Source organism: Mesocricetus auratus, unplaced genomic scaffold (genome assembly GCF_017639785.1).
Source record: "Mesocricetus auratus isolate SY011 unplaced genomic scaffold, BCM_Maur_2.0 Super-Scaffold_100053, whole genome shotgun sequence".
Taxonomy (NCBI): domain Eukaryota; kingdom Metazoa; phylum Chordata; class Mammalia; order Rodentia; family Cricetidae; genus Mesocricetus; species Mesocricetus auratus.
This window is the reverse complement of record NW_024429230.1, coordinates 4,511,773-4,525,876: the sequence shown is the minus strand read 5'-3', so window position 1 is coordinate 4,525,876 and position 14,104 is coordinate 4,511,773.

Genomic DNA, 14,104 nt, shown 5'->3' with positions numbered 1-14,104 from the left:
GATATTTTTGATGTACTAAATTTTCTGTATCCACTTTAATTTCAAATTGAGTTCTCTTTAGTAATTATTTTTTATGTTTATTAAATTTTCCTGAATGCTGTCTTCTCTGTCTGCAGATACCTGTTTCTTTCCTGTGTAGCAATTTGAAGGTCAGAAATTCACCATGTCTATTCTCAAGATTCCTGCTAGAGAAATCATGACTCTCACGGAATCCCACTGATGAAGCTAATCTCTGCTTCACCAAAGGTTTCTTCCAAGCTGCTGTGCCTAAAAGTGCTTCCACTGACACACATAAGGCCCTAGAACTCTGAGACAATGACAACATTTGCTAATGGACAAGGGACATAAAGGTCATTGAGCACATCAATAAGACTATTGCACCTGCTCTGGTTAGAAAGACACTGGATTGTGTGGAACAAGAGAAGACATAAAAACCGATAATTGAAGTGGGAAGTACTAAAAATAAATCTATTTGGTGCAAATGACATAAAGGAAGTATCTCTAGCTGTCTGAAAAGCTGGTGCCATGGAAAAGGGGGTGGGCCTGTGTCCTGACATTGTTGAATTCACTGTCAACCTTGCAGTCATCTTGCAGTTACCCCCTTTCAATGTGATCAACAGTGGTTCTCATGTTTGCAACAAGTTAGCCATGCAAGACACGAGTTCATGATCCTGACACTTGGGACATCCAGTTTCTGGGAAGCCACCTACATTTGGAGCAGCAGTTTTCTACAACCTGAAGAATGTCATCAAGAATAAATATATAAAGGGCTGGGAAAAGATCTTCCAATCAAACGGTCCCAAGAAACAAGCGGGCGTAGCAATCCTAATATCTAACAAATTAGGCTTCAAATTAAAATCAATCAAAAGAGATGAAGAAGGGCACTTCATATTCATCAAAGGAAAAATACATCAAGACGAAGTCTTGATTTTAAACATCTACGCCCCAAATACAAAGGCACCTACATTCGTGAAAGAAACATTACTAAAGCTCAAAATGCACATAAAATCTCACACACTAATAGTAGGAGACTTCAACACTCCGCTCTCACCGCTAGATAGGACCTCCAGACAGAAACTTAACAAAGAAACAAAAGAATTAATAGAAGTTATGACCCAACTGGGTTTAACAGACATCTATAGAACATTCCACCCAAATACAAAGGGATATACTGTCTTCTCGGCACCACATGGAACCTTCTCTAAAATTGACCACATAATAGGAAACATAGCAAATCTCCACAGATACAAAAAAATTGGAATAACCCCCTGCATCTTATCAGACCACCATGCATTAACATTAGAATTCAACAATAACACAAATCGCAGAAACCCTACAAACTCATGGAGATTGAACAATGCACAATTGCACCATCCCTGGGTAAAGGAATAAATAAAAAAAGAAATTAAAGACTTCCTCGATTTCAATGAGAATGAAGACACAACATACACAAACTTATGGGACACTTTGAAAGCAGTGCTGAGAGGAAAGTTTATAGCACTAAGTGCCCACATGAAAAAACTGGAGAACAGTCATACTAGAGAATTAATAGCACAGCTGAACGTTCTAGAACAAAAAGAAGCAAACTCCCCAGGAGGAGCAGACGCCAGGAAATAATCAAATTGAGGGCTGAAATCAATCAAGTAGAAACCAGGAAAACATTGAGAAGAATCAATGAAACAAAGAGTTGGTTCTTTGAGAAAATCAACAAAATAGACAAACCTCTGTCCAAACTAACCAAAAGACAGAGAGAGAACATGCTAATTAACAAAATCAGGGATAAGAAAGGGGACATAACAACGGACTCTGAGGAAATCAAGAGAATCATCAGGGCATACTTTGAAAATCTGTACTCCACAAAATTTGAAAATTTAAAGGAAATTGACAATTTCCTGGATAGATATCACTTGCCAAAACTAAATCAAGAACAGATAAATAATCTAAACAGACCTATAACCCCTAATGAAATAGAAGCAGTCATCAAAAGTCTCCCAAATAAAAAAAGCCCAGGCCCAGATGGCTTCAGTGCAGAATTCTACCAGAAATTCAAAGAAGAGCTCATTCCAATACTCGTCAAAGTATTCCACACTATAGAAGCAGGAGGCTCACTGCCAAACTCTTTCTACGAGGCTACAATTACCTTGATACCCAAGCCACACAAAGACACAACTAAGAAAGAGAACTATAGACCAATTTCCCTCATGAACATTGATGCAAAAATACTCAATAAAATACTTGCAAACCGGATTCAAGAACACATCAGAAAAATCATCCACCATGATCAAGTAGGCTTCATTCCAGGAATGCAGGGATGGTTCAACATTAGAAAATCTATCAATGTAATCCACCATATTAACAATCTGCGAAAGAAAAACCACATGATCATCTCACTAGATGCTGAAAAAGCCTTTGACAAAATCCAGCACCCCTTCATGATAAAGGTCCTAGAGAGATCAGGGATAACAGGAACGTACCTGAATATAATAAAAGCAATATACAGTAAACCAACAGCTAACATCAAACTAAATGGAGAGAAACTCAAAGCAATTCCTCTAAAATCAGGAACAAGACAAGGCTGTCCACTCTCTCCATATCTCTTCAATATTGTACTTGAAGTCATAGCTACAGAAATAAGACAACAAAAGGAGATAAAGGGGATACAAATAGGAAAAGAAGAAGTCAAACTTTCATTATTTGCAGATGATATGATAGTTTACATAAGTGACCCAAAAAACTCCGCAAGGTTACTCCTAGAGCTGATAAACACCTTCAGCAATGTGGCAGGATACAAGGTAAACTCAAAAAAATCAGTGGCCCTATTATATACAGATGATGAAGTGACTGAGAAAGAAATCAGAGAAACATCACCTTTTACAATAGCCAAAAACAGCATCAAATATCTGGGGATAATGTTAACCAAGGAAGTGAAAGACCTGTATATCAAGAACTTTGTGTCTTTGAAGAAAGAAATCAAAGAAGATACCAGAAAATGGAAAGATCTCCCATGCTCTTGGATTGGTAGGATCAACATAATAAAAATGGCAATCTTGCCAAAAGCAGTCTATAGATTCAATGCAATCCCTATCAAAATTCCATCACAATTCTTCAAGGACCTGGAAAGAACATTAATCAACTTTATATGGAAAAACAAAAGGCCCAGGATAGCCAAAACATCCCTATACAATAAAGGAACTTCAGGAGGCATCACCATACCTGACTTCAAGCTCTATTATAGAGCTATAGTCCTGAAAACAGCTTGGTATTGGCACAAAAATAGGCAGGTAGACCAATGGAACCGAATCGAAAGCCCTAATTTTAACCCACACACCTATGAACACCTGATTTTTGACAAAGAAGCTAAAACTGTACAGTGGAAAAAAGAAAGCATCTTCAACAAATGGTGCTGGCATAACTGGGTAGTGGTATGCAGAAGACTGCAGATAGATCCATGTTTATCGCCTTGTACAAAACTTAAGTCCAAATGGATCAAAGATCTCAACATACATCCAGCCACACTGAAACTTTTAGAAGAGAAAGTGGGAGATACTCTTCAACGAGTTGGTACAGGAGACCACTTCCTAAACATAACACCAGTGGCACAGGCACTGAGATCAACAATTAACAAATGGGACCTTCTGAAACTAAAAAGCTTCTGTAAGGCAAAGGACACAATCAAAAAGACAAAAAGGCAGGCCACAGAATGGGAAAAGATATTCACTAACCCTACATCTGACAGAGGGCTAATCTCCAAAATTTACAAAGAACTCAAGAAACAAGTCTCCAAAACACCAAAGGATCCACTTGAAAGGTGGGGTACAGAGCTAAATAGAGAATTCTCAGTAGAGGAGGCTAAAATGGCCAAGAGACACTTAAGAAAGTGCTCAACATCCTTAGCCATCAGGGAAATGCAAATCAAAACAACTCTGAGATACCATCTTACTCCTGTCAGAATGGCTAGAATCAAAAACACCGAAGACAATTTATGCTGGAGGGGATGTGGAGAGAGAGGAACACTCCTCCACTGCTGGTGGGAATGCCGACTCATACAGCCTCTTTGGAAATCAGTATGGAGATTCCTCAGGAAAATGGGAATTAATCTACCACTAGACCCAGCAATTCCACTCTTAGGCATTTATCCAAATGAGGCAGGTTCATACAACAAGGGCATCTGCTCCAGTATGTTCATAGCAGCATTGTTTGTAATAGCCAGAACCTGGAAGCAACCTAGATGCCCCTCAACTGAAGAGTGGATAGAGAAAATGTGGTACATTTACACAATGGAGTATTACTCAGCAGAAAAAAACAATGGAATCTTGAAATTCGCAGGGAAATGGATAGCACTGGAAGAAAGCATCCTGAGTGAGGTAACCCAGTGACAAAAAGACAAACATGGTATGTACTCACTCATATATGGATTTTAAACATGGATCAGGATAGTGCCAGTCTGCACTTCCACAGATAGAGAGTCTAGGAAACAGGAAAGAGCCTAAAAGATATGCATATATGCATAGTACCCAAGAGAAGAGGATGGAGACAAGATCCTCTGAATGGATGGGGAACAGGGCGAGGGGGTAGTGGGACCTGGGAAGAATAGAGGGGTAAAGAGGAAGGGAGTTGGTCATGGGGGAACAGGAAGTTGAGGGGGTGGGGGTAGAATAGGGGGAAGAGGGAATCATAGGATCGAAGACAGATCAGGCACCAGAGTGACCTCGAGTGATCTAAAGGTATAACATCAATTGGCAAGCTAAGCAATAGTGGAAGGACCACCTCGAATGCCCATTCCTGATAATGAACTTGATGTCTATAACTATCCGGGAGCCTACATCCTGGGACTGATGGAAGCAGAGGCAAACACACAACTAAGCACTGAACTGAACCCAAGGAACCCAGTGACAGAGAGAGAGGAATGATGAGCAAATTGGCAAAGAATGGGCTGGCAAAACCAGCAGAGACAGCTGATCTGAACAGGGGAGTGCTCTTGGACCCCAGACCGACAGTGGGGAGGCCAGAATGGGACTGATCTGGACCCCCCAAATGTGAGTGTCAGTGAGAACCTGGACAACCTATGGGGCTCTGAGCTGTGGATCAGTGTCTATCCCTGGTATACAATCTGTCTTCATGTGCCTATAGCACAAAGAGAGATGCTCTCTCAGCCTGGACTCTTAGGGGAGTGCCTTGACCCTACCAAGAGTAAAATGATAGACTCTAGACATCCCCTATGTGGAAGGATTTGGCAATAGGGTGGGAGGGAGGGTGGAAGGGGAGTGCGGGAGGAGGGGAGGGAGAGGGAACTGGGATTGACATGTAAAACAAGCTATTTAAAATTAAAATAAAAAAAATAATGTAAATCATCAATTAAAAAAAAAAGAATAAATATAGGAGGGAAGCCACCAAGGTAAGTGATGAGGAGGACACATTTGTGCCTAACATCCTGGAGAATATAAGAAGCCTTGGAGCTGCTGAAGGCCACAATTGCAAAGGTCGGGTACAATGACCAGATGGTATTTAGTATGGACATGACTACCTCTGATTTCTTCAGGTCAAGCAAATGTGACCATGACTTCAAGTCCCTTATGACTACAAAAAATACATTAGATATGAACAGTTGGCTGACCTGTAAAGTCCTTCACCCTGGAATATCAAATGGTATCCATTGAAAACCCATTTGGCAGAAGTGCACTGTTATTGCAGTCCTCCAGGTGGTTAGGGGTGATCTCATGGTAACCAAGAATAAGTGAATTGCCAAGGCTGTGACAGAGAAGTCCTACTGGAAGTGAACCAGATCAGCACTGGGACCAAGTCTGCATGACTGTAAGATGGCCAAGTTCAATTGTTGGTGCATGAAGACATCCCATTTCTCTAGGACATTGAGGATACTTTTCATTGCAGACCTGGTGCTGAGGTACTACAATGGGCAGGTCAAGACTGCTGCCCCTTGCTCATGTGAGAGCCCAACCAAGTACAATAATATGCTTAGAAACAAGTGAGTGATGGACATGGATGCCAAGTTTTCTAGCAGTAACTTCAGGAACCTCCTGTAAAAGTAATGCTTGAGCTGGAGATCCCAGGAGCCATCAGCTGCTGAGACCATGATGACTTTGAAATGACTCATGGCCAGTCTAGCTTTAGCTTCTCAAATACAACAACTACCTTAGATATTTAAAGCACACCTGACCATCTGGAGCCCTGTTGGAAACCACAGCTTTGTAATCAAGTGATTGGTACAAGTAATAGTTATTGTCACCTCACTTCAACTAGTGTCTGGAGACCTCATAAGTGCAGTGTAATCTCTAGGGTGGCCACAGGCAAGACCCACCTCAGTGGTTTTTCATGCAAAATAAAATTTCAGTGACTCCACAATAAATAATAAACAAATGGATACATTTTACTTTCATACCTTGAATTTTGTCATTATTTGGTTGTACGGTTTCTTTTACAGACTTCATTTTTCATATCTTCTTTATTCACATTCTCCATATCTGTCAACATATTCATAATTTCTACTTTAAAAGTCCTTGTATTGTTCTTCAGCTATATTATATGCCTTGAGACCTCCAGGACGTGGTTTACTAGATTCTGATGAAGGCTTGTTGTCTTGGGTTCATGTTTGTGTTTTTGACTGTGATCTCAGCATCTGGAACTATGTGTTAGGTGTGTCTTGGTGATGATAACGGGTCTTGTCCTTGGTAGCTGGGTGTTCCATTCCTTGTTTGCTGTTAACCTCATGTGATCTTAGGCAAGTATGTTGTTTCTGGGGTCCCTGGTAAAGAGTACTTCTGAGGGTAAGTCATTGACAAAAAGGAATGGAGATAGGCTGGAAGGAAAGACTAAGAAGACTGTGGGGGAAAACCTGGGAAAATGTGTACACATCAAGAGGCAGAGTCCCCAGGAAATGTAGGTTAGGTAAAAGGAGGGCCTCCTGTACAGAGACTGCAATAGGACAAATAATAAATGTGGAAAGACAGGGGTTAAGGAGAAAAGGGAAACTCTGGTTCTGTAAAATAAATGTGGAGTTTCGGGTGAGTAGAGTTTGATTGGGAGGCAGGGCTCCTGCAAAAAGCTGCTTTAGGACTAGGAGAAAAGTCTGAAGAAAGCATAATGAAGGACAGGAAGAAGAGTGAGAACTGCCTACCTGAACTTCAGACCAGTGTAGCCACTGGGAATTTCTGGTAGAATGTGTTTGTGGAAACGGAAGGCTCCCAAAAATGAATGCAGATGGAGTAAAGGGAAAGCTGATGGGGTCAGCAGGAAAGATCTAACTGGGCCTGCAGCAAGTATCAGAGTCTACAGGAGGTAGGCTAGAGGAAGGGGACCTGCAAGCAGACTTCTACAGTACTGTGAGACTGGAAAAATGATAATGGCAGACAGGAAAGATAGTGAAAACTGCCTACCTGAACACCAGCCCTGTATGATCCCTGGTATAAAATGTTTATAGGGATCAAAACTGACATGCAGGGATGGAGATGGACTGAAAGTGAAGGCGAAGAGAGTTGGCAGGTTAGTCATGCCTGGCCTACACAAAGAGTCAGGTTCCATAGAGCTGTACGTCTCATGAAATATTATTTTGGTCTTTTGCTCATATGAGTGACTAAGAGACCAATCTCTCAGCTGTTCTTCTGACTGGGAAAGGTGATGATTGTGCCTGTATGGGGCTGCTAATGTTGCTGGACATGGTTGGCCAAGGGGAGGATGAAGTGGTTGGTGTGAGTGGGTGACAGAAGGGGTCTTCTGGGAACAGACTTCAGTGAGTGGCAGCAGGGATGTAGCCTGCACACAGGTCTCTCAGCTGCAGGCAGGCCTACTTCTGAGGTCTGCGCCAGAACAGTGGGATTCCACCAGAGTGGGTGCAGAGTTCAACTGCCTTATTGGGCCTGGGATGGGAGAGGGAGTTTTATATCTATTAAATATGGTTTCTTCATGGATTGTCTTTCTTCCATCTCATATCTAAATTTTTACAGGATGTAGTGGACTTGTGTATTCTCTTAAATTTTGTAGAATATTTGACCAGTCCCTACTCTACCTCAGAGCCTTCATTGAGAAACAAGGTGTTTTTTAGTAAGTCTTCTGCCTTCATGTTATTTGATCTTTTTCCTTGCAGCTTTTTTTCTTTCTTTGTCTGCATTATTGATTCTTGGATGTTAAGGGCAAATTCATTTCTCAACATGTCTATTTGGTATTCTGATATGCTTCTAGTAATTTAATATGACCTCCTTCTTTATGGTTTAGAAGTTTTCTCTTATGATTATGTTTTTGTTGAAAATATTTTCTGTACCCTTACTATGGGTTTCTCCTTTTTGCTCTCATCCTGTTATTCTTAGTTTAGATATTTTCACAGTGTCACAGATTTCCTGCATGTTTTATGCCTGGCTATTTTATATAGTATTTTCTTTGCCTAGGGTATTCTTTGTATTCCTGTACTGTGTCTAATGACTTAGATGTGTTCCTCCACCTATTATATTCTCTTGGTGAAACTTGTCCTTATATTTCTTAATCTACTTCCTTAATTTTTCATTTCACATCTCATCCCTGTTTAGATTTTATTTATCAATATTCGTTTCATGTCTGGAACTGTTTTCTTCATTTTATTCCACTGTTTATTATATTCATTGAATGCATTTATTTGTATCTTATTTAAGCTCCTCAAGACTACATAAATGTCTATTGCATTACTCAGGGCCTATTGCATTGTTTTGCTGTGTCCTAGAGACTACATATCATTCTGTCTGTTATTGATTATGTATTTACACTGGGTTGTAGATATCTTGTCTTGGAATAATTGTCATTTTAGATGCTGACATTTGGTCTTGTCTTTGGTGGGTGAGTGTTTTCTTCCTTGGGTTCATTTTCCTTCCCTGGTTCTTAGTAGACTGTAGTAACTGTGGGGTGCCTGGAAGGAAATACTTCTGAAATACATGTGTGGTCACTGGGCTTTCTGGGTGCAATGTAATTTTAGGTATTGAAAACTGACAATTACGACTACATGTGGGCTAGAAAGGGAGAGTTTGATGGAGTACACCGGTAGGTAGGAAGAAAGTAGGGTATGCCAAAACAATCTTTCTAGACCCTTGAGAATGTTGGCAGACAAATAATAGAGGTCACATCAGGTGGTCTGGTACAGGGGTGGGGAATAAGATGGTAGATTGAAATTGAAGGAAAGTCGGGAAGAGTGAAGATGCCCATTGAGGCTGTGACTAAGGGATGTGGTCCTCACTGAGGCTATAAGGTATCTATATGCCTATTCCACTGGAGGTAGGAGCAGAATCTCTTTGCTGTTTGATTTCCCATGTTTCTATACAAAGCTAATTATTGGCTTTTGGTGTCACAGTATATATATATATATATATATATATATATATATATATATATATATAAGCCCAGGATCTTGTTCAAATAGAACCACATCATTTAAAATACAGAACACTCAAAATAAATTCTTCTCATTAAAAACTCTTTTTAATCGAAGAAATGTAGGAAGTACTTAGCTTTACCTTTACATGTTACCAGACAATAATATAGTTTCCTTTTGTTAAGCTTCTGTAAGGCAAAGGACACAGTCAGCAAGACAAAAAGGCAGCCCACAGAATGGGAAAAAATATTCACTAATCCCACATCTGACAGAGGGTTGATCTCCAAAATTTACAAAGAACTCAAGAAGCAAGTCTCCAAATCATCAAAGGACCCGATTAAAAAGTGGGCTGAAGAACTAAATAAAGAGTTTTCAATAGAGTAGTCTAAAATGGCTGAGAGGCACTTGAGAAAGTGCTCAACATCCTTAGCCATCCGGGAAATGCGAATCAAAACAACTCTGAGATACCATTTCACTCCTGTCAGAATGGCTAAAATCAAAAACACCAACGACAAGTTATGCTGGAGAGGATGTAGTGAAAGGGGGACAATCCTCCATTGCTGGTGGGAGTGCCAACTGGTTCAGCCACTTTGGAAATCAGTATGGAGATTCCTCAGAAAAATGGGAATAAACCTACCAAAAAACCCAGCAACTGCACTCTTAGGCATATATCCAAAAGATGCCCATTCATACAACAAAGATGTCCGTTCCACTATGTTCATAGCAGCATTATTTGTAATAGCCAGAACTTGGAAGCAACCTAAATGTCCCTCAACCGAAGAGTGGATAGAGAAAATATGGTACATTTACACAATGGAGTACTATTCAGCAGAGAAAAAAAACAACGGAATCCTGAGATTCGCAGGCAAATGGATGACACTAGAAGAAACCATCCTGAGTGAGGTAACACAGTCACAAAAAGAGAAACATGGCATGTACTCTGTCATATATGGATTTTAGACATAGATCTGAGGAGTGCCAGCCTACAATCCCATGGCCAGAGAGTCTGGGAAACAGAAACTTCATTTAGTGGCTGATCGAAGAAGAGGCAGACTCCCTTGGTTAAGTACTGAGCTGAACTCAAGAAAGCCAGTAACAGAGAGGGAGGGCTGATGACCAAAGGGATTAAGACTGGGCTGGTTTAACCCCCAGAAACAGCTGACCTGACAAAGGTTAACTCTTGAATCCCAGGCATCAGCCTGGGAATTCAGCATGGGACTGATCAAGATCCCCTGAATGTGAGTGTCAGTGAGGAGGCCTAGGTAATCTATTGAGCCTTGGGCAGCAGATCAGTACCTATCCCGAGTATACACACAGACTTTGGACTCCCATTCAACAATGTGAGGTGCACTCTTACCCTGAACTCTTGGGGAAGGGTCTAGGCCCTGCCCTATATGGAATGACAGACTATAGACACCTCCATGGAGGGCCTCACCCTCCCTGGGGAAATGAGGGGATAATGGGGGATTGGGGGGAGGGTACGGGAGGAGGGGAGGGAAAGGGAGAGGGACCTGGAACTGACTTGTGAAGCAACCTTGTTTCTTATCTAAATTTAAACTGAAAAAGAAAAAAACACCTAAAAATGGCTTTAAAAGGAGATAAAGACCTAAACAGCCCACGAATACTATCAGCTGAGGCTGAAAAAGAATTAGAATGGGTAGAAAAGAGAATATTAGAAGCACATGTAGACCATGTGGATCCAAAACTGGACTGTATTCTGGTTATTTTGCCATCTAGAGAATACCCCTCAGGAATATTAATGCAGAGGGAAGACATCATACTAGAATGGGTATTTCTGCCACATAAACAGAATAAAAAATTGAAAACGTATATAGAAAAGATTTCTGATTTGATATTAAAAGGTAAGTTAAGGTTTCGTCAACTGACTGGAAAAGACCCAGCTGAAATTATTGTACCTTTAACAAATGATGAAATAATGAGTATTGGCAAATAGCTTGCAGTGACTTTTTGGGAACTATTAGTAATAACTATCCCAAAACAGAAAGAATCAAATTCATAAAGAAAACAATTTTGATTCTTCCACGTATCGTGAGACAAACACCTATTTCTGGAGTTCTTGCCTTCTACACAGATGCAAACAAATCAGGTAAGGCAGGGTATAAATTAGGAAATATAAGTAAAGTAGTTCAAAGCCCTTACAACTCCGTACAAAAGGCAGAGTTATATGCCATTCTCATGGTACTTAAAGACTTTACAGAGCCTCTCAATATAGTCACGGATTCTCAGTATGCAGAAAGAGGTGTCTTACACATTGAGACTGCAGAATTTGTTCCTGATAGGACAGAATTAACTTCATTATTTTTACAATTACAGGAAACCATCAGAAACAGGACTCATCCTATTTATATAACACATCAGATCCCATACAAGTCTGCCAGGTCCTCTGGCACAAAGCAATGATGAAATTGATCGTTTATTAGTAGGTAATGTGTTGGAAGCTTCAGAATTTCATAAGAAACACCATGTTAACAGCAAAGGCTTAAAGAAGGATTTTTCTATCACCTGGCAACAAGCCAAAGAAATAGTAAATAATTGCCCCAGTTGCTCATTCTACAATCAAACTCCATTACCAGCAGGTTGTAATCCTAAAGGTATTCACAGAAATGAACTTTTGCAAATGGATGTATTTCACTTCCCAGAATTTGGCAGTTTAAAATATGTACACCATACTATAGACACGTACTCAGGCTTCCAATGGGCTACTGCCCTCAGCTCTGAAAAAGCTGACTCTGTTATTACACACCTCTTAGTGGTGATGGCTGTTATGGGTATACCTAAAACGATAAAAACTGACAATGCTCCAGCATATGTCTCCAGTAAATTGGAACAATTTTTCAAATATTATAATATAAAACATGTAACTGGTATACCTTACAATCCCACAGGACAAGCAGTGATTGAAAGATCTAACCGAACCTTAAAAGAGATGCTTCATAAACAGCCAGGGAGAACAAAGACCCCTAAACACAGGTTATATAATGCTTTACTAACATTGAATTTTCTTAATGCTGATGAAAAAGGACAAACTGCAGCAGAAAGACACTGGACTACAGGGAAGAAATCTGAACTGAACCAACCAGTATATTTTAAGGATGTTATGACCTCAGTCTGGAAACCAGGATATGTGTTACATTGGGGAAGGGGTTATGCTTTTGTTTCCACAGGAAAAGAAGAGCTTTGGGTCCCATCTAAATTAATTAAGATTCGATCAGAACAGAAAACGTCTCAGGAGGAGGAAGGATGACGGCTCATCTACAAGGTCTGCTATGTATAAGGAGACCTCATTAAAAGAAAGAGAAGTTTTCTGTTTGCGTCTTTACAGGAAAATTAGTGAAAAATACTAGGTATATGGATACCTAGTATGGATACGTAAAGAAGAAAGGATAGCTACACAGAGGACGATGTGTTATAAATGTCTAAATCTCTCTATTTTGTTATTGTAATTTCTATTTCTTCCACTTCTTAATATGCCTGAGTCCCAATTCATCTAATTAATGCTGGCTTTGGAGTTGGATTGGCTCTCCTGCTTTAAACCCAAGCATATTGTTAAAATGCAATTCAGACTTTCTGTATTATATCAAAGAGCCATTGATATAAGACAGAAACAAACAAAAAAAGATATATATATATGTATATATATATATAGGGACTGTCATCTGTGTATATTTGATTCTTTTCTAAAACTCTAATCTCCATATGTATTATCTCCCTTAGGGTTGCCTTTCCCAGTATTCATACACATAAAAGTTAAGAATTTCTGTGCTAACATTAATATTTCAGTTTTCCAGAGACAAAGGGATTTCTTGACAGGGATCTTCAACTGCTTCAGAAAGAGAATGTGGATTCACTTCCCCGACTCTGCCTGATTCCACTGGATACATCTAAACTGCCACACATCATCGACCCCACCTGACAAGCACCATCCTGAAACCAGCTTGGAACTACATCACTCGACACATCGTCAGGCCAAGGAACTGATACAGTGCTTCTTCTACATAATCTGATCAGAGCTTCAGACAAGAGCTTCAATCAAAATCAGAAATCTAATCCGGAACTTCAGTCAAGCCTTTCCTGCAAAACAGAGACTAACTGACCTACTTAAGACTCTTGTTACACTAACAATTTCTTCCCACAGGTCCCCATGATTGTCATCGTCCCACTTCAGCAGGAAGTAAATTTGAGAATTCCACGTCCCTTCTCCCTACTATTGGCATTATAACTTAATTATCACCCTCTACGTATATATGTTGTATATATTTGAGTTTGTATCAAATTTAAATCTTCCATTTAGACTAAAAGGGGAATTGTAGGAGTGAACCCCACAAAGCTATCTACCCATCAGGGCGGGGACAAGTAAATTAGCACAGGTAGAGATAAAAGGAAGTGAAAGGAAAAGGGGCTTCCCTTTTCTCCTGGAAGCAAGGCACGCTTCTAACTTCTGGTCTGTGTGACTCTCTCTCTCTCTCTCTCTCTCTCTCTCTCTCTCTCTCTCTCTCTCTCTCTCTCTCTGGTAAATAAATACATTGTTTTCCATATATAGCATCAAATATTGCTATACCTATGGGACACTTTGAAAGCAGTGCGAAGAGGAAAGTTCATAACACTAAGTGCCCACATGAACAAATTGGAGAAGAGTCATACTAGAGAATTAATAGCACGTTCTAGAACAAAAGAAGCAAACTCACCTAGGAGGAGCAGACGCCAGGAAATAATCAAGTTGAGGGCTGAAATCAATCA